The sequence below is a fragment of the Crocuta crocuta genome, unplaced genomic scaffold, assembly GCF_008692635.1.
Source record: "Crocuta crocuta isolate KB4526 unplaced genomic scaffold, BGI_CrCroc_1.0 scaffold133, whole genome shotgun sequence".
NCBI lineage: Eukaryota > Metazoa > Chordata > Mammalia > Carnivora > Hyaenidae > Crocuta > Crocuta crocuta.
The window spans coordinates 3884645-3910896 of record NW_027529438.1 but is presented as its reverse complement, the minus strand read 5'-3'; the positions used below and the strand labels follow the sequence as shown (position 1 = coordinate 3910896).

The window sequence follows — 26252 nt, the reverse complement described above, 5'->3', positions numbered from 1 at the left end:
CGCGTGGCGATACCACAATTTAACTTCATCTGCTCACTGACTTTCGGGTTGTCCCCAGTTTCTGGCTGCTACGGATAAAGCTGCTGTGAAAATTCGTATACAAGTCTTCACATGGGCATTTACTTTATTTTTGCGAGGTAAATACCGAGGATTAGGATGGCCGAGTCGTATTTTAGTAGTTTATCTTGTAAAGAAACTGCAGAGTGGACTCTGACGTTCATGCCAGCGTGTACGAGCGTGGGCAGCAGGCGTTTGTAACAGCGTCTCGTGGTATCTCAGCCCGTGTTTAATTTCTCTAATTAATCATGTTGAACACCTTCTCCTGGGATCATTTGCTACTCATCTGTCTTCTCTGGTGAGGTGTGTGAGGGACGGCTTGATTGTGCCCACAACTTTTTAACGAGAAGAAAATGTGTCTTTTCCGCCTGGTGGAGGAGCGGGGGCGTTAGGACCCGCGTGGGGAGGGACAGAGAAGGGGGGGTGGAGATCGCCCTCGTCGACCGAGAACTGGCCGCGGGGGGGTGCGGGGGTGCCGTCGGCCGAGAGCCCGGACGGTCGCCAAGCCCCGGCTGGGTCCCCGCACGGCCTGGCAGATTGTCCGCAGGAGGTGCGACCGCCGCGGCCCCAGCCGAAGGGAGCCGGACCCAGCAGAGTCTGAACCGGAACCCGGTCCTGGGGGGTCCGCATCGGAACCGACCGAGGATTCGCTCGCTGAGCTGCTAAGAGCGCTCTCCCCTTCCGGCCGAGAAAAGGACACCGCCGCGGAGTGGCGGGGCCCGGGGGGCTGCGGGGGTGCCTCCTGNCCTTCCCACGGGCTTCGGGCCCAGCGGGCTCCGGCGGGTGTCGCCAGGGCGGAGAGCCGCAGGCTGCGGGCCGGGGCCGCGTAGATGCGGGCCGCGCCGTCCTCCCCATCGCGCAAGCGCGGCGGGAACGCTGGCCACGTGTGGTAACTCCAGGTGGGCAGGGCCAGGTGCCGGACTTGGCCAGGTAAGGAAACCAGCTTCTATTTGAAACCTTAAAATACACTTGATGTTCGCCCAGCACCTAAGTTAGAAGGCACTTAGGAAGGAAAACCCCGTTTTCTCTTTCCTGTGTCTTTCCTCCTGTGAGTCTCATTTCTGCTCACACAACACTTCCAGTCGGCTCCCCAGATGGGTGGGAGGCTTCCCCACGCCCAGCCTGGGCCAGCAGCTCAGTTCTGACCCTGTGATCGCAGAGACAGAGTCAGAGCCCTCGGGTTAAGGGCTCGGTCCCACCTGACACCCCTTGCCCGGCTTCAGGTACCTATCAACAAGGGCAGGTTGTTACCTGTGCTTCTGACCACCCAGCTATAAATCGGAGGTTCCCACCACCTCCTTCTGGGGTTTGGTAATGCGCTAGAATGACTCCCTGAACTAAGGAAAACCGGGTTACTTACCAGAGTGTCCCTTTATTATAAAAAGGATGCAGCTCAGGAACAGCCTGACAGAGGAGATGTACAGGGCGGGGTACCTGAGAAGGGGCACAGACAGGGACTTTGATGCCCTTTCCAGGTGTGCTGCCCTCCCGGGCCCTCCGTGTGTCCCCCAGCCTGGAAGCTCTTCAAACCCCCCACCTAAGGGATTTTTGGTGGAGGCTTCATCAAGTAGGCATGATCCANATGTCCGAGCTTCTAATCATAATGGTTTTCCTGGTGACTAGACCCCATCCTGAAGCTCTCCAGGAGCCCACCAAGAATCACCTCATTAAAACATAACACACGCCTCTCCAGGAAATTCCAAGGGATTTAGGAGCTTTGTGACCAGGAACCAGGTCAAAGAGCAAATTCTGGAACAAAAGACGCTCTAGCGCCTTTCTTTCTTAGGAAATTCCAAAGGTTTCAGGAGCTCTGGCCTGGAGCCTGGGATGAAGACCAAAGTATACGTATCTTGGTATATCACAGTATCCCACTGCCTACGCAGGGTCTCAGACACTCGGTGTATTGGGGCGGGGCCTCATTATTTTATAACACTATTAAGTCAGACAGATGCTAGCATCTTCTCTCTCTTTCACTCGCGGCCAGGAAGGAGTTGGGGCCCTGAGCAGAGACCAAAACCAAGACTCGGAAGGTTAGAGAATGAATGAAGGGAGGTTCAAACGTAGAGGGCAAGTCACCTCAGGATGAGGTTACAGGGATGGTCACCCGAGAAGAGGTCCAGGGACAGGACCGCACCCCCCAACACGAGTTCAAAGCTGAAGGTGGCCGCCAGCAGTCCCACGTGTGCTCACTGGTATGGCTTCCCAGGGAAGCCTTGTTCAGGTGCTGGCCGCAGACGGGGGAGGCGGTACTGCATGCTCAGCCCTGCCGGCCTGCGCTGGAACTCGCCACTAACAAGGACCCAGCCCTGTGCTCCGGAGCCAGGTAGCAGGACGGACTCTGGTGACGGCAAAAGCCAGACCCGGGAGTCCTCACCGCTACCTTCGGAGCCCAGCACCTCCCTTCATGTCTCCCAAAGTCGTGCTCCAGCGGAAAGCCACTCCTACCTTCACTCAGAGTTGAGACCCGAGTCGAGAATTGGACTGGACCCTGTGCTGGCTGAAGGGACCCTTCCCTTGGACTGAGGAGGGGGGTGCGCAGGTGGGCGAGGGAATTCCCACCCACCAGCGCCTTAGCCTGATGACAGCGGGTTCTCAGCAACCTCTTTTGTAACCAGTTTTGTTACTTCCATCTGAAATACATTTTTTTTTAATGTTTATTTCTAGGAGAGAGAGAGAGAGACAGCGAGAGCAGGGGAGGGTCAGAGAGAGAGGGAGTCACAGACTCTGAAACAGGCTCCAGGCTCTGAGCTGGCAGTCAGCACAGAGCCCGACGCGGGGCTCGAACCCACGAACCGCGAGATCATGACCTAAGCGAAAGTCGGACGCTTAACCGACTAAGCCACCCAGGCTCCCCTGAAATACATTTTAAAAGTAGGGGCGCCTGGGTGGCTCAGTTGCTTAAAGGCCCCACGCTGGATTTCAGCTCAGGTCATGCTCTCACCGTTTGTGGGTTCAAGCCTTCAGCTCAGGTCATGATCTCGTGGTTTGCGGGTTCAAGCCCTGCATCAGGTTCTGTGCTGGCTGCATGGAGCCTGCTTGGGATTCTTTCTGTCCCTCTCTCTCTGTCCCACCCTTGCTTGCGCCCACGCGCTCTCTCTCAAAATAAATAAATAAACATTACAAAAAAGTTTAGGGACACACAAAAAAGTTTAGGGACAGTTTAGGGACACTGGCTCAGTTGGCTAAGTATCTGACTCAAGCTTGGGATTCTCTTTCTCTCCCTCTCTTTCTGGCCCTCCCCTGCTCGATCTCTCTCTCTCTCTCTCTCTCTCTCTCAAAAAATAAAATAAAACATTAAAAATTTTTGAAGAAAAATGCTGATCATTTGCTCAAAAGTGTAAATCAAGAATGGCAGTGAGCTGCTAGTCTTCCTAGCTGTAATTCTCAAGAGAAACAAAGGGCAGAATCAAATACCCAGCCGCTAGGTCCATCGGCACCTGAAAGGCAGGGAGGCTGTGAAGATTGAAGGTGTCCTTCGGGTAATTTCAAAATGCGCCCCCGCCCCGTGGAGAATCGCTGATTTTGTGATTAAACTTTCACACTGACACATGCATATTTCAGATGTCTACTAAATCTACAAAGGTTATGTCAATAGAAGCACAGCATTATTAACGATAATACCGTCTCTCACTTTGAAATCCTAAAAATAGTTAAAATTAGAGTTCTAGGCAGCCAAGTAACTTTACATTTTTGGTCCTTCCACTGGTAGCTGTCACCAGGCGCTCAAGGTGCCATATAGGGAAGTCCAGAGTCATGTAACGCACTTTTACTGTACTTGCAAAGTCAGCAAAGTCACACTTAATCCCTTTGGGTTTCTTGCAAAATAGGAATGTATTTCTATATGGTGACTCACTGCTTGATTTTACCTGTAAGCCAGGAAATAAAACAAATAAGCAAAAGGGATGTGGTAACAAATTAGTTAAATGAATGGTGAATTAAGTCCTATTCTACAACAGATGGGAATAAATCATCTCTATGCTAATGAGGAAGGAGACAGGGCTTTTCCCCAAAGTCAGTTATCTCTAGCTTCCTTCTGCTCTGGGTCCAGCGAGCTACAAGGCTTTAATTGCTCTTGGGCCATAGCTCCCTGGCGACCACCAGCGTCCAGTCCCTTGCCGGCCAGAGAGTGAGAGCCTGAGAGCCGAGCCTTGGAGTCACATGGCTTTCCATCCCTCCGCCTCCCAAGTCCACAAGGTTATGGCAGGTCATCCTAAAGGGCCCCTCTTCCCACCGAGGACAAAGAGGTGGCGCTGCAGCCACCTGGGGGTGTGGGGCCCACGTGTGGGGAAGGGCAGAGCAGAGAAGAGGCTCGGCCTTAGGGAAGCAGTGGGGCCCCAAAACCCAACCGCGGGCTCAGGGGAGAGGCCTGCCCGCCCGGCTCCTGCTGGAGGAAAGGGCGGTGGGAGATCGCAAGGAGCCATCTGTTGGCCTCTTATCCTCCAGGCAAAGCAAAAAAGAGCGATCAACCGGGTCCAGGGCCCAGCCGGACGCCTGGATGGGAGATGTCGCCTGGGCTCCCTGAGTTCTGGGGTCTTGTCCAGAAAACAACAAGGACTCTGAAAGGTAGTGAAATAGAAAGCTCTTCCCTTTCTTCCGTGGCCTCCTCCCAACTTGTCGTGGTGTCGCTTTTACTTCCTATGTAATGTCATTGTGTGTAAAGAAAAATTGAAATGATTAGCACCAATGTCACCTGTTATCTTCGTATCGTACAAGGCCCGTTTCTTTCCTCTGCTTTCATGTGGAGCTACCTGTGGTCACGCTTCTCTCCTCCCCGTAAGCCCTTGGACTTTGGCTTGGCCCCAAGATTGACCAAGCACCCCTGCGCAGGACATGTCCCTTTTACTAGCTTTTCCTGACAATCAGGTGACCAAAGGGAAACACATTTCATTGGGAGACTGCATCGCCATCATCATGCTCTCTGTTCACTCTCCCTCCCTGCCTCAACCTCCCCTTAAAAGTTTCTGCTAAGCTCTGCTTCCCCCACCCTATGAAAGAAACACCTTTCGCTGTCTGATTTTGAGATATTTGCAGATTTCTAGGATTGGAACATTCTCTCCAATTGCAGTGGCCTTTTTGAGAAGTCGCTCCTTAACTAAGTCTGGATTTGTTTTTAGCTGACTGCAAATATAAAAGCATTTAACTCATAGGTGGAATCACTGAAATCACGCAATCTGTATTTCATAGCTCCTACATGCACGTGAATTAAAAAATGTTTTTTTCAATTCTAGTCAGTTAATAAATAGTGCAATATTGGTTTCAGAAGTAGAAATTAGTGATTCATCACTTACATACAATACAGTGCTCATCACAAGGTCCTCCTTAATACCCATCACCCTTTCAGCCCATCCCCCCACCCACCTCTGCTCCGGCAACCCGCAGTTTAGTCTCTATAGTTAAGAGTCTCTTATGGTTTGTCTCCCTCCCATTTGCTTCCCTTCCCTTATGTTCATCTGTTTTGTTTCTTATATTCCACATATGAGTGAAACCATACGGTATTTATCTTTCTCTGACTAACTTATTTTGCTTTGCACAATACACTCTAGCTCCATCCACATCATTGCAAATGGCAAGAGTTCATTTTTTTGATGGCCGATATTCCAGTGTGTGTGTGTGTGTGTGTGTGTGTGTGTGTGTGTGTGTGTGTGTGACATCTTCTCTATCCATTCATCCATCGATGGACATTTGGGCTCTTTCCATAATTTGGAAATTTCCATAATTTCCCTAATTGTTGATAATGTTGCTATTAACATGGGTACGCATGTGCCCATTCAAATCTGTAGTTGGGTATCCTTTGGGTAAATACCTAGTAGTGCAATTGCTGGGTCAGGGCAGTTTATTTTTAACCTTTTGAGGCACCTCCATACTGTTTCCCAGAGTGGCTTCACCAGTTTTCGTTCCCGACAGAACGTGTTGCACAGAGTTAACGCAACTGTTTTTATTTTACTTCTGAAGATACACATCCTACCCCCATTTTCCACCCCCAGCTTGCTGATAAGGAAGGAAGGACTGGAAGGAANCCCCCCCCCCCCCCAACCACAAAGCAGTTGGCTAATACAGGAAGTAAGGTAAAGAAAGGATATGATAGGAATTTTTGGTCTCTGGTCTTTGGTCTTTTGCTTAGAAGGCCATTGCCTTCTTTTTGCATTTGAAGCAAATTCTGCTTGGGATGGAGAGTGTGGCCCCAGGGCTGGAGGTCAGTTTATTCCACCAAGGAGGCAACGTGCTTACTTTACACTTGCCTTAAGTGTCTGAACTCACACTGGGGCAGTGGGTCCACCCTGAGCTCTGTGTTTATCAAACGTCGCAAATGCTATGTACAGATGGGCGACAAGGAAGGTGGACACGAATATTGCTGGTATCTTCTCTACTCATACACAGGCGCCCCAGTTCCAATGGACTCGGTTACAAAACCCACGTTGAATGGTTATTTAAAATTTCAAGGATATTTCCCAGACGTCCCCTCAAAATTCTTATACCTGAATCAATCCTAAGGTCCTTTTCTGGGAGGCTCTACTTAACGTTTGTCTGACACACCTCCCTGGTGGTCTAGTGGCTAGGATTCGGCGCTTTCACCGCCGCGGCCCGGGTTCGATTCCCGGTCAGGGAAGTCCGTTTTCTTTCTGATCACCACCGACATTCCGTTGTAGTAGCTCGGGTTTAGCCGAGGCTCGCTCGCTTGCTTCACCGCACATGTCACCCGGTCCTGAAGTGTGTCAGTATCTCGGGAACAGGGCATGTGTGAAGAATGAAAAATTTCTCTAAGCGGATTCAAACTCGTCTCTGCTTCACTCTATTGGGAATTATGGATTTGTTTTTTCCATCTAAGAAAACTTCGACATGAAACAAGTGAGTTATATTAAATGATTCTTACATCTATTAAGGTTTGATTGGCATAGGTACGGTTTTAGTAATGGATGTAATTTTCCCCCCATCCATTGAAACCCTAAGGTACATGCCCGAGGTGTAGACAGCTCAGGTCATTTTACCAGATCCACTGGTAAGAACAAGAATACATTTCATTATGTTGCTTAGTTCACTTTACCTGAAAGGAACTATACTACAAAGATGACTTGCGAGCCATCTGACACCAGTCTTTAGCTCCCTAGTGATTCATCCTGCGGTTCTCAGGACTGATTTCAGGATCACCTGAGAAAAGGTTGAGCTGGAGGCAGACTTTGCGAGCCATCGTCTTAAGAGTGGGAGCCACGGAGCACTGGCTGGCCTGCAAGGCTGCGTGCGACCGGCCTTGGGGGTAACCAGGCTGCGGGAGCCCCCGCAACAGCAAAATGTCGTTGGTGGACAGGAAGAAAAGAAATAAGAAAAAACAAAAAACAACAAGCAAAACCAAAAACCAAAAAGATTTTCCCTGACCGGGAATCGAACCCGGGCCGCGGCGGTGAAAGCGCCGAATCCTAGCCACTAGACCACCAGGGAGAGACACACCCAGCATTTGGGCAGCGCCTCCTGGAATAAGATCTCAAGAATGATGCAGCCACCTGTTAGGGGCCTTTAGAAACATCTGGAGAATGTTCTGTAGGGGTGTGTGCAGCGCTGGATGCGGTGACTGCCACTTGGGTCAGAGGGTGGAAGGAGACTTTAGAGGCAGAAAAGTTGCAAGAAAGATTGTCACAAGTCAAGCCAGGGAAGAGGACACTTTCCTACATGTTTGTCCCCGACTCCCTCTGACCGCAGGGGCTGCTCACGTTTCTTTCTTTTCTCCCCTTCATTCCTAAAATGTTTGTGCCTCTCTCACTGCTACAGTATCCCCCTGGTTTATTGAGGAAAATGTGTCTCTCTTTTGCTCCCTCACCCCCAAAAAGGATCCAGTTCCCGATTTCTCCAACTGTGGCCCTCCCCCGAGCAGAGGGGGGAGCATTCAGGGCCAGTGGGACACGCCCACCGAGAGCCGCACCCCTCTTCCGGTACAAGCTGTTATTTGGGACGTGGAATGACCTGCACAAATGGCTGGCCTGTGGGTAGGACGCTCCCCCCATCCGTGTCGTGGAGGTGCATTAGCCACCAGGGCCTGCAGGTGAGGATGGACGGGTGGCCAGAGGAAGGCTGTTCGCAGGGGTCAGAACAGATCCTGGTGCCCACACACCTGCACAAGACCCCTCTCCATGCAGGAAGGAGCCAGAATTGAGAGGAGAGGGTCTTGCCTGGGCCACTGTGCTCAGGAAGAGCTATGAGGAGTTTCACAACTCTAAATGCAAATCTGTTTTAAATGCACAAGTTTTAAGAAAGTATTTTTGAGGGGCACCTGGGTGGCTCAGTCAGTTGAGTGTCCGACTTCGGCTCAGGTCATGATCTCACGGTTTGTGAGTTTGAGCCCCGCGTTGGGCTCTGTGCTGACAGCCAGCTCAGAGCCTGGGGCCTGTCTTCAGATTCTGTGTCTCTTTCTCTCTCTGACCCTCCCCTGCTCACGCTGTCTCTATCTCTCAGAAATAAATAAATAAATATTTTTTAAAAAAAGAAAGTATTTTTGACAGTGTAGGTGGAAAGATCTTATTGTATCTTACTGTGTATGCGCTTAATTGATAAATTTAAAACATCTCGACATATGGTACGTGGCCCTCCATTTGTACTTTTCCCCACACTTACAGATATGAGGCATGAATGGTCTTTTGTACTATTCCCTTTTGTAGTACTTTGTACTGCTTCTCTGACCTTCCAGGCCCACCCCCAACAGAGATGTCAGCTTCTCACCCCACCACTGGGAGAATCTAGAGTCCTGCTCCCCCAAACTGAGTAGTCGTCTTTCTCCATTCCCCCAACCAGGAACCTTTCTTTCCCAGGGCCCCACCCCCAGTGAATCACAGCACCCTTGGAAATAAGCTCAGAACCTTTTCTACCCACCATATCCATTGAACATATGAACCTTTCTATTTTAATCTCTGTGGCTCTCCCTCTGGTGAGGACACTGCCAAGTTCTTTGGGGAGTATTTTCACCTCAGTAACTCAAGCAGCCCCCATGTGGTTTAAGGTAGTGGACTAAGAGGTAACAGGTATGCATTTTCTCCTTAAAACTGTATTCAGTAGCATGTTTCCAGTTAAAAAAAGAAATTGTAAAGTTGCTTCTGTTTCCCGTAATTTGAGGAATCCTCAGATCTTCTGCTAGGAGTTAATGCAAGGAGGGAGAAGGTGCATGGTGTACCAGAGTTCTTCAGAGAAACAGAGCCAATAGGAAATCTATAGCCACATCTGTATTTGTATCTATATCTATACCTGTATCTTTATCTATACCTTTACCTATGCCGATATCTGTATCTTTATCTCTATCTGTACTTATATCTATACCTGTACCTTTATCTATATCTGTATCTTTAGCTACACCTGTACCTATAGCAATATCTATAACTTTATCTATACCTATATTGATATCTGTATCTATACCTGTACCAATATCTATATCTGTACCTTTATCTATGCCTGTTCCTCTATCTATATCTGTACCTATATCTGTATCTGTGTCTTTATATCTATATATTTCTATCTCTAAAGATCACATGATTATGCAGTGGCAAGTTCTGCAGAGAGAGCTGGCAAGCTGGAGACCCAGGAGAGTTGATGATTTAGTTCTAGTTGGAGTCCGAAGACCTAAGAACCAGGAAAGCTGCTGGTGTAGTTCAAGTCCAAAGACCAAGACCAATAGGCTGGAGACCCAGGAAGAGCTGCTGCTCCAGTCCAAGTCCAAAAGCAGGAAAAGCCCAATGTCCTAGTTTGAAGGCAATCAGGCTGGAGGAGTTCTCTCATCTGATCGAGTGAAGCCCACCCACATTAGGGAGGGCAATATACTTTATTCTGTCTACGGACTTAAATGTTAATTCCATCCAAGAACATTCTCACAGAAACACTCCAAATAATGTTTGACCAAATATCTGGTCACCGCACAGCCCCGTCAAGTTGACACATAAAATTCAACCTAGAAGGTGACGCCTTATGCTAAGCACACAGAAGAGAAAACTGCCTTGGCTAGGCTTCAGTGTAGGATAATTGCTTTTTCAGAGCACTTTTGCCTCTGCTCTCTCTGGATATAGTGCAAAGAGGCTTTCATCTGGTCACATAAGAGGGATGAATTAAAAAGAAAAAGTCCCTTCTGACAGAGCCACAGCAGAGCTATTTACCAACACACCTTACCCAGGGGACTTGAACCTCCAATATATTGATTTATGGTCAAACCAGCTGACCGTTGGACTTCAGGCTCTGAGCTCTGAGCTGTTAACACAGAGCCCAACGTGGGGCTCGAGCCCAAGAGCCATGAGATCAAAGTTGGATGCTCGACCGACTGAGCCACCCAGGCGTCTCTTTATTGTATATTTTAAATATGGGCAGTTTGTTGTATGTTAAATAATAAAGTATTAAAAAAAACCCCACAAGGTGAGGGGTGCCTGGGTGGCTCAGTCAGTTAAGCATCCGACTCTTGATTTAGGTTCAGATCATGATCTCAGGGGTTCATGAGATCGAGCCCCATGTGAAACTTTACACTGACAGTGGGGAGCCTACTTGGGATCTTCTCTCTCTGCCTCTCCCCCACTTGTGTGGGCTCTCTCTCTCTCAAGAAAAAGAAAAAAACACCAAGAAAAAGAAAGAAGGAAAGAAAAAAAGAAAGAACGAAAGAAAAAAAAAACAAAAGAAACAAAGTGAAGCAGTTTTATTTATACCTTTTGAAGGTCACTAAGGTCTCTTCATTTTAAACTGTGCCATACATTAAAAATGTAGGGGACTGATTACACCATTCTCTTTTTTAAAGACTGTTTTGAAAGGAGACTTTCTGAGCCTTTACATTTCTCACACCTGTGACAAAGTCCTAAGTCATTAGCAATGCAGATTCCCAGATGCCAAGGGATGACCATTCACTGCCACACAGCAGATCTTGGGTTGTTAGACTCCCTTTCCAGAGTATTCAACGTATCTTGCCTACTTTCCAGCCCAACAAAAGCCCTTTCACCTACTTCGGACACCCATATTTTTCTGTTACTGATGTCTAAATTTTAGGGGTCTTGGATGTAAACAGCATAAGTAAGCTTTACCAAATTAAGCAGAAAAGGAATTAATTGAGAGATCATTGGCTGGTGATAGATTTATGGGAATTAACCACCAGGCTCAGATAAAGAGAACAACCAGAAGGGAACTAGGTGGCCAGAAACATAGCCAACCTCATGCCAAAGAAGGGATCTGGTAAGGAAGCTACACAGAACCTGTCAAAACTGCATGCTGGCTTTGACTTTCTGGATAAATGAACTTGGATAAACTGTTTATTAGTCTACACATCACTGGCTCTTGAATCAGAATCTAGAGAAGTAAGTAGCTTATAGCTAAAAGAACCAAAAAGAATTTTTCCTCCCCTATGCTGCCTATAATGAAACACTAGAAAGAAGACATGAAGTAAAGGACTAAGTACAACATTTTCAGCTGGAATTTGGACAAAATGTAAGGCTTGGGACAGTTTCCATCCAGCAAATGCTTCGGGAAGAATGGGGGGACCAGGGAGATCAAACCCAGGTACTGTCAGGAAACATGGTCCCAGGGGAAAGATGAACCTAAGGCTACATCTACAGAACTCTTTATTAACACCTCAAGAAGATTGAAGTAGTGCCTCTTAGACTTTTCAGGAAGAAGACCTCCGAATCTTAAGGGCTTGCCTCAGAGACCCTTCCTGTTAAAAAGGCTTTTAAGGATCTTAAGGACATTGACCCACAGCAAGCTTACCAGGGGCCCAATGTAGAAAAGGGCTGCTCTCAAAGAGATTTGTGAGCATGGCTTTTGCCTAAAAAGTGAAGTCTATATTGATATATTTATAAGAAACTCTTCAAACTTTTCAAGGAAGTATATCAGCTTGGACCGACAGGGAAAGAGACACTACAAAATTAAAAGGAGCCTTTGGGTGTCCAAACTTTCTATGAGCAGGAAGCAGGCTGAGAAAATGATCAGCTGCAAACACTGACTGTTCTGGAAAAGTAAGCATAATTCGGGAAGCAGAAGTGAGCTGCAGAGAATCGTTCCCAGTGAGTAGTCATGGGGCTTCATGAAGGAACTGGCCCCGTGAACCTGACTGGATGTCAGAATTGGTGTGAACCAGGGGTCTTCAATTTCCCCCTTACGAATGGGAGTATCAATAGCACTTGACCCCTGCCTGTCCCAACGCTGTATGTTGGAGACGTGGGGGCCAGATAGCCTATTCTTTCCCTCAAAAGTCTTTTGACCAAGAAGAAACTACCCATGGGGCCTCAGGTACGCCAGGAACAACTCAGAAAGGAGATAAGTAGCTTATGAAGAGACAGAGAACAAGTTCTGCAGGCAAAGGAAGCATGTTTGTGGCTCAAGGGACAGCAGTCTCTAGGTGGACTGCGAAGCACCAAGCTTTCACCTAACAGCAGAAAGCCTAACTCATTACACTACCAAGAGCAGGCAGGGTCCACGGGCTGGCATTTCCAATTGAATAATTTGTGGCCAAACACCAGAGTGTACCCGGGGTTAACTGCCGGCTCCCATGGGCAGCACTTTGGAGAACTCAACCCTCTGCGGTCAAAGACCCTGCTCTGAAAATCTGGCAGCACAACGGATTTGGATGATTCCAGAAGCCAAGTTCCTTTGGCCAATGCGGGGCGAGTACATAGTATTGCCTTGGAGCCTCCCTAGCTTCGTAAGTGGCAGGAGAAAGACTTCAGGAGCATAGTGTCCCATTTGTTCTGGAAAACTCCCCCAGGGGGCACAATTGGATCACACTGTTCTTGTCAGGAGTTACAGAGAGTAGGTTATGAACTGACAAATATGGTAACTGTGTCTGCTTTCTTGCTCATCGCTTTATTTGCAGCTCCTTACAGAGTGCCTGGCACGTGACAGTTGTCAGTATATGTTTGTTGAATGAACGGACGTGTGCATGAATACATAGATGAATGGCAGGTACGTATTTGGAGACTAGGGACAAGCCAGGATTTTGTGTTTTTCTAAAAGCCTTCAGGAAGAAAGTTGGATTTATCCAAGAGAGTTTCATTTCTGCGGTCTTCCTGTCCTGACTCCTGAGCTAAGAAGGGCATCTGAGAGGGTGCAAAGGCAGCTTCGGCTCAGGGGGACGTGTAGCTCACTGGAATTCCTTGCACGAGAACAATCACAGACAATCCTGGCAGCACATTGCTGGTACTATAACAGGACTTCTCGAGGTGCCCTGGGTCCAGTCCCTGAGGGAACCTGGCAGTGGGCTAACAGGAATGGAAGGCAGAGAAGTAAAATGGGAAGAACTTGACAACGGATGGATTTGCTGGGTGAGGGGAGAAGATGGGCTCAGCTTGGGAGAAGATGACCCTGAGGACACGCGGTCATGTGAAGCAGGCAGGTGGATGCATGGGTAGGTTTAGAACTCAGAGAAGCACTGGAGACACAAATTGAAAGTTGACAAGATCACCGAAAGAGAGTGTAATATGAAACGGTAAGAGCTGGAGCCATAGTCAAAACCTTGAAGAACTATTTCTAGGACCTTCACTGCGGCCCTATATATAAGGGCAGTGTCCAATCCTAAGTGAGTTGTAGGATAAATGTGAGAGTACATTAATGCATGAAACGCTTTTAACTTTATTTTTAAATATTTTTTATTTATTTCTAGGAGAGAGAGAGAGACAGCGTGAGCAGGGGAGGGTCAGAGAGAGAGTGAGTCACAGACTGAAAAAGGCTCCAGGCTCTGAGCCGACAGGCAGCACAGAGCCCGAGGCGGGGCTCGAACCCATGAACCGCGAGATCATGACCTAACGGAAAGTCAGACGCTTAACTGACTAAGCCACCCAGGCGCCCCAAAACACTTTTGACTTTAATCCCTTTTAAACACGGACAGAGATCATTGGGTTTCTCCGGATGGTTAACATCTGCTTCAAGAATTAACTGAACGGGAAAGAGCATTAACTGTTTTCCGTACTAGCTGTGCCCATTTGCAAAGGCCCACTTGCTGTGGCATTCTGCAGAACAGCAGCTCTGAAAGGTTTCGATCTTAAAGGAAAGAGAAGTGCAGGGACCTCTAGTTTGGCCATAGAGGGCTCCTGATCATAGGATGAGGACTTGGAAAATTTCTCTTACTAGACAAGTAATTCGCGGGATTTTGGATTAGAAATGGAACTCTGATGCTTAAAAGGGATGGATCAAAGAAAAAAATGACCAAAGAGTTACAGCTCAGGACGTCCCTGGGTGGGATCGAACCACCAACCTTTCGGTTAACAGCCGAACGCGCTAACCGATTGCGCCACAGAGACCATCCATGTGCTTGGTTTCTTTCCAGTCGTATCTATAGGTTATTAATCAAACACTAGCATCCCGCCACCTGGGTTCGTTTCTTCATCTTGAGCCTGCAAGCAGGTCTCAGTTACCTGATTCTAAAAGCCAGAACATTCAACCATCCCTGTCATTACGACACTAGAATCCTTGCTTCCCGATCTCTTAGCACCAGCGGGAAGCGACCTCCTCTTTCTCCCCAAGTTGAGATCTGGACACTTGTAGGGCCAAATTCACCACCGGAGGAAATTGAGAGCCGCGGAAGGGACTGGAGAATGAAGCAGAGAGAAATGAGTGCTGGGGCAACGGCTTGCTGGGGATTTAAACTAACATCTCCGCTTGGGAAATCAGCCTGATGTTCTTACTTCGCTAAGCTTCTATGAAACCCAGTTACACGACCTCTTTCTGAATTTTAAAACCCAGATGCTGAGCGTTTATTAAAAACATAACTTCAAAAGGAGAGTGATCTTCAAAGCTCTCCCTGAATGTGCCTCAAGCAGTAATGATTCTTCCACGGGGGAGGGAAAACAACATTTGGAACCTGACATACAGAGGAGTTTGAACACTTCTCCCAATTCTCCTCCCTCCACTCACAATTGTGATTCAAAAATATCGCCAGTGGGCCCTGGCTCTCAGTAGAGAATTAACTAATTTATAATAGATTCAACCAAATTTTTAAATTAAACATTTTAAAATTTAATTTAATTTTTAAAATTAATTAATGTTTAAATTTACACCCAAATTAGTTAGCATATAGTGCAACAGTGATTTCAAGAGCAGATTCCTTAATGCCCCTTACCCATTTAGCCCATCCCCCCTCCCACAACCCATCCAGCAACCCTCTGAGTGTTCTGTATATTTAAGAGTCTCTTAAGTTTGTTCCCCCTCCCTGTTTTTCTACTATTTTTGCTTCCCTTCCCTTATGTACATCTGTTCGGTCTCTTAAATTCCACATATGAGTTAAGTCATATGATCTTTGTCTTCCCCTGTCTGACTAATTTCGCTTAGCATAATACCCTCTAGTTCTATTTACATAGTTGCAAATGGCAAGATTTCATTCTTTTTGATTGCCGAGTAATACTCCATATACTACATGTATGTGTACCACATCTTTATTCATTCATCTGTAGATGGACATTTGGGCTCTTTCCATACCTTGGCTACTGGCAATAGCGCTACTATCAACATTGGGGCGCATGTGCCCCTTCGAAACAGCACACCTGTATCCCTTGGATAAATACCTAGCAGTGCTATTGCTGGGTCATAGGGTAGTTCTATTTTTAATTTTTTTGAGGAACCTCCACACTGTTTTCCAGAGCGGCTGCACCAGTTTGCATTCCCACCAGCAGTGCAAAAGATTTCCTCTTTCTCCACATCCTCACCAACATCTGTTGCTGCCTGAGTTGTTAATGTTGGCCATCCTGACAGCTGTGAGATGGTATTTCATTGTGGTTTTGATGCAACTAATTTTTTTTTACACTGAAAGCAATTTATAAGTTACTTTGAATCAGGAAAATAAGTTTTAGTAATGAATGTAATTTGACCAATTCAATGAAATCCTAAGAACAGGTAGCTTTTCAGGGTTTTATAGAGCCTGGGCATTTGGCCAAACCCTCTGACATTTCCACGGGCAGATACGGCGATTCAGAAATTTCTGGCTAGAGAAATGCAGATCGTTCATTAAACAGACTTAGGATCAGAAAGAGATCAATGCTGGTACACTTAATATAGTTAGTCTTCTAGATGTAAACAATTTAGTTCAGCTGCTTGTAAAACCAGATCAAAGTCATCTTCATGAAGTAGAAAATATTAGAATGTCATTTCCATGCTAGACAACAAGGTAGATTGACTGGAACACACTGGTTCCTCTGGGACACATCTTCGGTTGATTCAAGAAATTTTATAAAAATTCAACAGGCCGAGTTACCTAGAGGCACCGCGGTCACTGCAGATGGCTGGGTCAACAGACCGAAAGGACTTTTTCCCACCCGTATATTTTCTTACCAGGGTCTGAGGATCAATGTCCTATACTAAGGATGAAACCCCATTAGCTTCAGAGAATACATGGGTATTGAAACGAAAGCTAACTTTCCCATATAACTAGAAGCTAAATGCCTAGGAAGAAATTACAGAGCAGAGAACTGATTTCCCAGGATTAGAAACAATATGAGGCACTATTTGTAATACAGCCAGGATGCCAAAAAAAAAGTCAAGCGGTGTGAAAAGATTGACAAAAGGAGGAGTTCTCAAAAAGGGGGGCTGGGGAAGGGAAGGTCTTCAGAGAAAATAAAAAGAAAAGAAGTCAAGAAAAGCTAGTATAAGAAGGATATACTAAATAGTTTTATCATAATGCAGGTCACACTGAGGTAGAAGTTGCACAGAATACAAGAGTGGGCGATTCACCTTGAGAGCACCCACAGAAGATGAATACAGCGCTGGGCAGAAGAATGGAGCTGATCCCGGCCAGGTGTATGGTAAGGCAAGAATGGGAACCATTAAAAGTGAAATGTAGGGGCCCCTTGGCCTCAGTGGATTAAGCTTCTGACTTCTGCTCAGGTCAGGATCTCAGAGTGTGAGGGTTCAAGCCCCACATCTAGCTCAGTGCTGACAGCTCAGAATCTGGAGCCTGCTTCGAATTCTGTGTCTCCCTCTCACTCTGCTGTTCATTCTCTCTCAAATCTAAACATTAAATTTAAAAAAAAAAAAGAAATCTAGGTGTGTGGGGTGGGCTGCGGATGGCGGTGGGGTGGGAAGGGGGAGGGGGATTAAGGAAGGTTCTGCTGGGTAACACGCTGGCCACTATGCCATAGATTTGAGAGTATCAGTCACGAAAATGGAAAAACACGTTGACTTGAGCTCACACTGTCCCCCGTGGGATTCACCAGCTCACATTGGCTTCCTTTTCGGTTGTCTTCTATGGCTCCACCAGTATCCGGGTGCTCTAGAACGCCAGGGCCTCAGGGCCCCAATAACTGGGCAAGGAAAAATTCGTTTCCCAACTCAAGGTTCGGGTTTCCACTTACGCTCTGGTGCTCCAATACACTCCCACGCTCACGACGTGCGTGGGATACAGCTATTGGCCTAGAGAGGACCTATGTGACAACGTTAAATTAGCGACAACAAACGAACGGACATTACACATCTCCAACACTCCGTGATCCATTTCTTCTCAAAGACGCCAGCATACCCAACCAAAGCTGCGAGGTCAGGTATTCTGTGCGCAGTAGAGGTNGTGGGGAGGGGAGCCCGGGGCTGGCCCTGCCGTGTCAGCCCGTCCCTCGCTTTTGGTCTCCCCGGCCCACCGGAGGCCCCCGCGGCGGGGCCTCTCGCGTCGGCCGGCCCCGCCCCTATCCCCGCGCGGGCACCTCCCCGCCACCCCCCACCCCTCACGTCCTGCAATCCTCGCCTGGATCCCGCCGTTCCACAGCCCCAAAGCCGGGTGGCCGGCGCGGCCTGTGTCCCCGCCGTGGCCACCAGCACGAGCAGACGCCCCGGCGTGTCCGGCCCCCACAGCGGGCTCGGGCCCCCGGCAGCTGCCGCCGGGAGCGAGCCTGCGCGGCTGTCGGGCCCCCGTTGCCTCCCTCCCGAGGTGCGGGCGGTGGCGGTGCCCGGGGCGCGGGTCAGGTGGGCCAGCCGTGTCCGTCCCTGAGTCCGGTCAGCTGGCGNGGGAGGAGCCGGGCCGGGCCGGGCCCGGCCGGGCTGGGCCGGGCGGGCGGGCGGGCGGGCGGTCTGCCAGACTGGCTCCGGGCACGTGGAGGGCCAGCTCTCGGGCGCGGGACACAGGGCCGCACGGAGGCGGACTCGGCTCATTCTGTGCTCTGTCCCTCGTCCAGGGCCGCCGCCACAGCCCGTCACGGGAAGACCCGAGGAAGACACAGCCGTCTGTGTGTGTGGCAGGTGCGGCCAGGCGGGGCCCTTCCCCTCGGCTGGCTCCTCCCAGCCCCGGGCCACAGTCCCTCTNAAGGTGGGGAGGGTGGGGAGGGGAGCCCGGGGCTGGCCCTGCCGTGTCAGCCCGTCCCACGCTTTTGGTCTCCCCGGCCCTCCGTAGGCTCCCGCGGTGGCGCCTTTCGCGTCTGCCGTTTCTGTCCCGACCGCTGCGTGGTTTATATATAAAACGTGTAAAATATTTTTTATATTTGTGTTTTCCAGGATAGTAACCGGTAGTCACATGTAGCTATGGAGCACTTGAGAAAGAGCTTGTCCAAATTAAGAAATCCTGTAAGTGTAAAATACACCCTGAATTTCAAAGATCAGTATGAAAACAAGAGTGTACCGCATCCTTATATTTTTATACCGATTATATATTAACATTTTTTGGAGATCGTTTTTATTATGCATTAAATTGTGTCCCCTTAAAATTCATATATTGAAATCTTAACTCATAGTATCTCAGAAATGGAGCGTATTGGAAATAGGATGTCTCTTTTCTGTGTAATCAGGGTGACGTCATTCTGCAGTCGAGTGTGCTCATAATACAATATGCAGTTAAATGGACGCTTGTCTTCCATTTTAATAGGGGAAATTCAAATACACAATACACACTCAGGAGTGAAGAACACCAGATAACGTCTGGAGTTCTGCTCTGAGTCAAGAAACTATCAGCAGCTAGGAAGGCGGCCTTCTCTGGTGTCTTTAGAGGGAAGAGGCCTTGATGACACTTTGATCTGGCTTCCAGGCACTGAATCTGGGAAAGTATAAATTTTTATGTTGGTCAAGCCAATTGGTTCATGGTCCTTTGTTATGGCAGCCATATAAAATTAGTGTTGGGGGTCGACTGGGTGGTTTAGTCGGTTAAACATCTGAGTCTTGATTTTGGCTCAGGCCATGATATCACGATTTGGGCTTTGAGCCCCGCGTAGTGCTCTACTCTGATACTGAGGAGCCAGCGTGGGATTCTCTCTCTCTCTCTCTCTCTCTCTCTCCTTCTCCTTATGTCTCTGCACCTCCCTAGCTTGTTCTCTGTCTCCAAAAATAAATGAAAACTTTAAAAAAATTAATACATTGGGTCAAATAAAATACATTATTGAATTAATTTTAGGGGCCCCTGGGTAGCTCAGCAGGTTAAGCATCTGAATTCAGCTCAGATTGTGATCTCGTGGCTTGTGAGTTCGAGCCCGGTGTCAGGCTCTGTGCTGACATTCAGAGCCTGGAGCTTGCTTTGGATTCTGTGTCTCCCTCCCTCTCTCTCTGCCCCTCCCCTGCTTGCTCTCTCTCAAAAATAAATAAACATTTTTAAAAATCTATAATTTTATATGTGCTTTTCTTAATATCTCGTTTTGAAGAAGGTCCTGAATCTCCCCTCTTCAAATACCCTACAGAACAGATGTACGAATTTCTGAGAAATCAAGCAATCCCACTTTAAACAAAACAACAGCCATATTCCTTATTTTCTGGCATGGCGGCTACGGTGATACAGACCCCCAGGGGAAACCTTCCACGGTTAAGGAACAAGAATGGAATCAAGCTCCCCACCCCTGTGACGGATCGGATACCTATTCCTGCCCTCCCAGCTCTGAAGTGTGTAGTGAGGCCACATAAGGAGTTGTGACGAGAACATCACATTAAGTAATTACAGTGGAGGTGGGCTGTAGCACAGAAGTCTATACATGTAAACCATTTATTTGAATTCTTGTCTTTTTTTTTAATTGAAGAAGAAAATAGCTATCCAATCATCAAAAGGAATGAGGTGAGCCCTCAGCAAAATTGTCAGTTAATTGATTTTTATTTCTGTCCTTCCAAACCTTCCCTGAAGCTACCCTCTCTTCTCACTGGCTCCCTCCCCAATTGTTGGCCTGCCCAGCGCTCTCGATCTTCTCTCTGATGAAACTACCAGCCTGAGAAGGTGATTCTCCCTGTGGTATTAATGACTGTCCTCAACTAGAGATGAATGTTGGTTACAAGAAAACAAAACCCACTCGAACTAGATGAACTAAAGAAAGACTGTAAGGGATGAGAGGAAACCGCAAAACTGTCCAAAGACAGCCCAACAGGCGTGCTGTGAGCTGGCTGAAAGCGAAACCGGAAGTGTGTTTGGGAAGCCAACATTCGGAGACATGACCACTCTTGCCTGCTTTTTCCTCTACTTCCCTCCAATTTCAACCAACTCCCTCATTCTCTTGTTCTCTCACTCTCGCCCCCTTCCATCCTCCCTTCCTCACCCTCTCCTTCTCTCAGATGGCTTGTTTTACATGACCCTAACGTGCTCTGACTTGATAAACCGTTTCAATTTAAGTACCTGCCGTAATCTACCTGAAGTGTTTGCCCCTCGGTTTAATTTCAAAGGCGGCATCTGATTGGTCATTGGTCATCACATGACCTCCATCCTTCTTGGATCATGATAGGCTGTGGGCTGAACGGGGGTGGGAGGAGCGTGAAGGAGTTCGGAGAGGGCTTTTCCAACCCGGAAGACCGAGGGCTGCCTCTTCCACCTGCGAGCAGCGCACGGGAAGTGGAGTTGGGTGTCCGGTATCTGCTGACATTATTTACCGAAAATAGATACTGACATTACCGATTGTTCCCTGTGTGTCTGGATGTATTGTGAAAAATATTGTAAAAATTATATACTTACAGTTTCATAAATGCTGGAGGGACCATCCCCATTAGGGGAGAGATGTTTTTTTTTTTTTTTTTTTTACTTTCACTTCTTACTTCTTTTAGTTTTTTAATTTACTTTTTAAATGCTTATTTATTTTTGAGAGACAGAGCACAAGGCAGGGGATGGGCAGAGAGAGAGGGAGACACAGAATCCAAAGCAGGCTCCAGGCTCTGAGCTGTCAGCACAGTTCAGATGTGGGGCTTGAACTCAAAAGCCCTGAGATCATGACCTGAGCCTAAGGCGGTGGCTCAACCAACTGCGCCGCCCAGGTGCCTTACTTCTTACTTTTAAAAATGCGCTATTATAGGAGCGTCTGGGGGCTCAGTCAGTTAAGCATCTGACTCTGGTTTCAGCACAGATCATAATCTCACAGCTTTAGGAGTTCAAGCTCCAAGCCCTGCTCTGTGCTGACGGTGCAGAGCCTGCTTGGGATTCTCTGTCTTCTCCCTCGCTCCCTGCCCTTCCCCCATTCATGATGTTTCTATCTAAATAAATAAACTTAAAAAAAATTTTAAGTGTGCTATTACATATGTGAATTTAAACATGTGGTTCATGTTACATTTCTATTGGACGCCACTGCTCTCAGGGTATGCTTAGCAACAAATTTATCCCATCAGGTTGACTGGATAGCTGTTTCTTCTTCTCCTAGTCCTTTATCTGGTGACGCTTCCTTCTCCACATCCTTAGTAAATATGGAAATTCAGTCTCTATTTTGCAAACAGCAACTGGTATTGCCTTTGATATTTGCCTAGAACACTCTCCCATTTATGCGTAATCTAGCTCTCAAAGTCTCAAGTCCTCTTGATAATCTTCTTGGAAAAACTCTCTGACTTTGATACTTGGTACTCTCTCCTGAGCACATTTTAAATCTGCCCTTCAAATCCACAAATTTCTGGCCATAGACGTTTTTGCGGTCAACGCAGATGGATGGTCAGCCATCCTGATCCCGTGGGAATTCTCCTATTGGGCAGGCGTGCTTGATTTTGTTTTAGGAGAACTAAACAGACGCCTTATTATTCAACAATCAGTCGATCAGGAACAATGTCATTGTTCTAGGAGTTATAGAGAGGATCTTACTACCATTTTGTAATTCAGCACAAATAAGGGCTCTGTATCTATTAGAGTCTCTGTCCTGGAGAATTCAATCTGGTGATCCCCTAGAGTTACGGAAGGAGACAATTAGAGAAATGGACAGGATCACCTATAAGTGATAAGTGCAGGTGAGAGAATGAGACAGGGAGGTAAAAGGGGACCTAGGCTTTAACACTGAAGACAGGGATGGCCTGGCTCAACTCACAGCTCTGGCCTGGACTGTGGTTTCCTCATTTATACAAATGAAGGGTTGAACTTCAGCACTCTAGTCCTATGATTACCTTCCCCCTTTTTTATGTATAAAGTAGAGAAAAAAGGTACTCCTTTCCATTGACAAACAATCACACTCAGACATTTCTTTTTTTTCTAATTTTTTTTAAATGTTTTATTTATTTCTAGGAGAGAGAGAGAGAGAGAGACAGCGTGAGCAGGGGAGGGTCAGAGAGAGAGGGAGTCACAGACTGAAACAGGCTCCAGGCTCTGAGCTGGCAGTCAGCACAGAGCCCGACGCAGGGCTCGAACCCATGAACTGCAAGATCATGACCTAAGCGAAAGTCGGACGCTTAACTGACTAAGCCACCCAGGCGCCCCCACACTCAGACATTTCAACTTTCCTATCTCGGAGAGAATTCCGAACATTCATGAATAACTTTCTGAGATGGGGGAAGATACTGTATCTCTTATTGTAAGCATGAACCACCCCACCCGTATTCCTCACCTTGTTCCTAGGTTGTCTTAACCTCAAACTACTGTAGATCTTGCATAGAGAGCTTAGAGTGCTCTTTGATGCCTCAGAAATGCCACTCTCGATCTTGGAATGCTGACTATAATTTCTATAAGTTCTGATAAATGTGTTGGGGTAGGTGGCCCAGAAATCTTATAGGCACCCCTACAACTTGCTTTTTGCGCTCAGTATTAGGTCACAAACATCACTCCACGTCACGATGTCCACTTATCGTTTAATGAAATCTGTTCTACTTTTTTTTTTTAATATTTTACTTATTTTTAGGGGAGAGAGAGAGAGAGACAGCGTGAGCAGGGGAGGGTCAGAGAGAGAGGGAGTCACAGACTGAAACAGGCTTCAGGCTCTGAGCTGGCAGTCAGCACAGAGTCCAACGCGGGGCTCGAGCCCACGAACCGCGAGATAATGACCCAAGCGAAAGTCGGACGCTTAACCGACTAAGCCACCCAGGCGCCCCAAATCTGTTCTACTTTTAAAGATACTCAAGCTAAGTTACTGAACATAAATGGATAGGTTTCAGTGCATGTGAGAAGATAGCACTGCAACAGAAGTTCCTCTATATGGGAACTTCCTGAATTAAAAAGTAAAGAAATGAATGACTGGAAGAGTACCTGTGTGAGGTACTGTGTGGTTCATGTCCAAGTACAGAGGTGCTTACGTTAGGCCTATCCCTAAAGTGGGTGGGCAGGTAGATGGGGTTTTGAGCTGCTGGGGGCTGGGAGAGAATGTTGGTGGAGTTTGGACAAGACAGTCCCTGAACAGGCCGGGATCCGGATCCCAGGCCAGGCCACCTTTCCTTCTGAGGTGAGGACCCTTCTCTTGCAGGCCTGTGGCTACAAATATCCCGAATGTGACACCCAGACGTGGCTGGCCTAGACCCTAAGAGTGAATGAGTTTAAAGCTGACAGCTTCTCTTTCTTCTAGGGCTAAAGCATAGCTTCCTTCTTTTTGAGGATGGTTTGATTTTTCCACTGTGGAAGTCATTCACTGCAGACTTCTTCAAACATTCCCTTCCTTCCTGGACCGATCACCTAGACTCATTCCAGCATAGCCAGTCTCTCCCAGACTGGTCCCAGTATAGCTGATCTGTCTCTGCAAGCTCCTTGTCACCACTGCATGGGGAGGACGTTGACCAAGAAACCCAGTTCAGAAGCCGGACTGACCTTGGCATCCTGACTCCCACCTCCTCCTAAAGGCCCTCTGAGCTTTCCACAGGGGTCTCAGCCCTGAGCAGAAATAGGCACTTATGGGGCACAGGTTTTCAGTTTCTCTTTTTTTAAAAACGGGTTCCCTTTGAGTTAGTCAGATAACAATATATTACAAAAAAACCAGCTTTACTGAAGCTTAATGCCCTGTGACACTGTGCTTGTTTAGTGTAGTAGTTAGTGTCTGCCTGACACCTGGGACACTCAGGTTCCATTCCCCGACCGGCAAATGACAAGGACATGTTGTTTTCTATCCTCCATTTCCACCCTCACGTCTAGGAAGTCTCCTTCTGGCATACAGTGCCTTTCCAGCAGGCCTCTGGGACGATGCCCCTCGGGGAGGCAAGCGACAAGGACAGGTCTCAAGAGCCGGGCGTTCCCACCACAGTTCATGCAAGTCCTCCTTCCAGCCCCACCCCTCCTTCAGAGGAAAGGGACTTGATAAAGGAGGGGAACCAAATCAGATCAATGCAGGCTTCAGCTGGCTGGCTTAGGGAATGCAGGATTCCAGCTGGTTTCGGTTAATTCAGTGTTGCAAACCCTAGAATAGAAAAAGACTTAATTGAAGTGGACCGGAACAGAAAAGTGTCACCTTGCATTGGCCGGGAATCGAACCCGGGCCTCCCGCGTGGCAGGCGAGAATTCTACCACTGAACCACCAATGCTCACGTTTTGAGTGACATCCCTTAACCTCATCTCTGTCCCTCGCTCAGTTCCTGGATGCCAGTCAGGTCCCCGCTGAGTGCCCCCGCTGAGTCACCATTTCGGAAATATCGCCTTTATGTTCCAAGACGGAAAAATGTTAGGACTCAAAACAGAACAACAATAACAGAAAACGTATTTAAAGTCCTGCCTCTGAGGCTCTGTTGGCGCGATGATGACACGCCGGCTCTCCCGGCTCATCAACCATCCAGGGGGAGCATTTGTCCTCGTGGGGAGTTGCGACCTTCAAGGGCTTCGGATCGCGCTTCGGGGCGGCGCGGAGGAGCTGGCCCTTTCCCCTCCACGGCGAGCCAGGAGCGGGTAACCCGCAGGCGGCGCGGCGGCGGGGATGCCCGGCTCTTGGAGGCCCAGCCTGGCCGCCCTGAGTCTCGCCGGCTCGGGCGTCCGACGCGTCCCGGGGCCGCGAGAAACCACGGCCACCGCCACAGCAGAGAAGTGGCCGTGCGCACCGACCACGTGCTCGTGGGTCGGCATCCTGCAGGGAGGCCGGGTGGCGGCCGTCGCGCACGACTCGGANGTGTCCCAGCGCCGGCAGGACGCAGCCTCCTACCCCGAGGGGGCCTCGTCCCCGGTGCGCGGCCGGGTGCAGAAGGCTGCTCACCGCGCCCGCCCACCTCAGGGACCCGCAGCGCCAGGGCGCCAAGGACGCCGGTGCCATCGCGGGGCGCCACGGGCTGCGGATCGCCAACAAGCCCACGGGGGCCACCGTCCCCGGCCGGCTGACCCGCGGGCGCCAGGGAGCAAAACGCGCCCATTTTCGACCTGGCCGGGGGCACCTTGGACAGCATGCGTTCTCACTATCGACGCCGGTGTCTCCGAGGTTTCTGAGGCTGGGCGGAGAGGACTCGGACCACAGGCTGGCGAGCCCCTCGGTGAAGGAGTTCCGACGGAAGCCCGGGAAGGCCTTGAGCGGGGACACGTGGGCCTTCCACAGGCTTCGCCCAGCCTGTGGCAGCACCGAGCGTACCCTGACCTCCTGCACCCAGGCCACTCTGTTTGAGAGTGTTGATTGTACGCGTCCATCCCTCGAGGCTGGTTTGAGGAGCTGTGCTTGGATCTTTACCGCAGCCCCTGGACAGGGCGAGGAAGGCCAGGTCCATGACTGTGCTCTGGTGGGCTGATCCCCACCCCGCACCCGCAAGGGACAGAACTTGTTACAGGACTTCTCTGGAGAACAAGAGTATCAAGGCCCTTGAGGCTGTGGCTTTGGGGCCGCTGGGCAGGCCGCTGTGCTGATGGGGGACAAGTGTGTGACAGTGCAGGGTCTCCTGTTGCTGGACACGGCTCCCCTGTCCCTGGGGCTGGGGACAGCAGGTGGGTGAGGACCACACTGCTCCAGAGGCGTCCCACCATCCCTACCAAACAGACCAGATTTTGACCATCTACTCAAACCACCAGCCCCCGGCGCTGACCCCGGTGTGAGGGTGAGAGGGCCATGACCAGAGACAACAACCTCCTGAGGCATTGTGAGCTCAGTGGCCCCCCTCCCGCTCCACGTGGAGTCCCCCCGATCAAGGCGACCTTGGACATCGGAGCCAATGGCACCCTGGGAGTGCAGCCCCCCCCCCCCCCCCCAACCCCC

General features: G+C 48.8%; 2 long non-coding RNA genes and 4 other non-coding genes across 6 annotated transcripts in view; 2 read left to right on the top strand and 4 right to left on the bottom strand.

Moving 5' to 3' along the window:
- Window positions 1-6592: 6592 nt before the first annotated feature.
- TRNAE-UUC (transfer RNA glutamic acid (anticodon UUC)) lies at window positions 6593-6664 on the top strand. Its single transcript has one exon. It is a non-coding gene; the product is annotated as a tRNA-Glu (tRNA).
- Window positions 6665-7419: 755 nt separating this feature from the next.
- TRNAE-UUC (transfer RNA glutamic acid (anticodon UUC)) lies at window positions 7420-7491 on the bottom strand. The gene has a single exon. It is a non-coding gene; the product is annotated as a tRNA-Glu (tRNA).
- Window positions 7492-14220: 6729 nt separating this feature from the next.
- TRNAN-GUU (transfer RNA asparagine (anticodon GUU)) lies at window positions 14221-14294 on the bottom strand. The gene has a single exon. It is a non-coding gene; the product is annotated as a tRNA-Asn (tRNA).
- A 4017-nt stretch (window positions 14295-18311) lies between these two features.
- On the top strand, window positions 18312-19523 carry LOC144228166 (uncharacterized). Its single transcript, XR_013334139.1, has 2 exons — window positions 18312-18531; window positions 18830-19523. It is a non-coding gene; the product is annotated as an uncharacterized LOC144228166 (long non-coding RNA).
- A 4534-nt stretch (window positions 19524-24057) lies between these two features.
- Window positions 24058-26252, bottom strand: part of LOC144228165 (uncharacterized) — a 5587-nt gene continuing 3392 nt past the window's right edge. Inside the window, exon 2 of the long non-coding RNA XR_013334138.1 lies at window positions 24058-24488. This is a non-coding gene — a long non-coding RNA (uncharacterized LOC144228165). The remainder of the gene's footprint in view (window positions 24489-26252) is intronic.
- Window positions 24542-24612, bottom strand: TRNAG-GCC (transfer RNA glycine (anticodon GCC)). The gene has a single exon. It is a non-coding gene; the product is annotated as a tRNA-Gly (tRNA).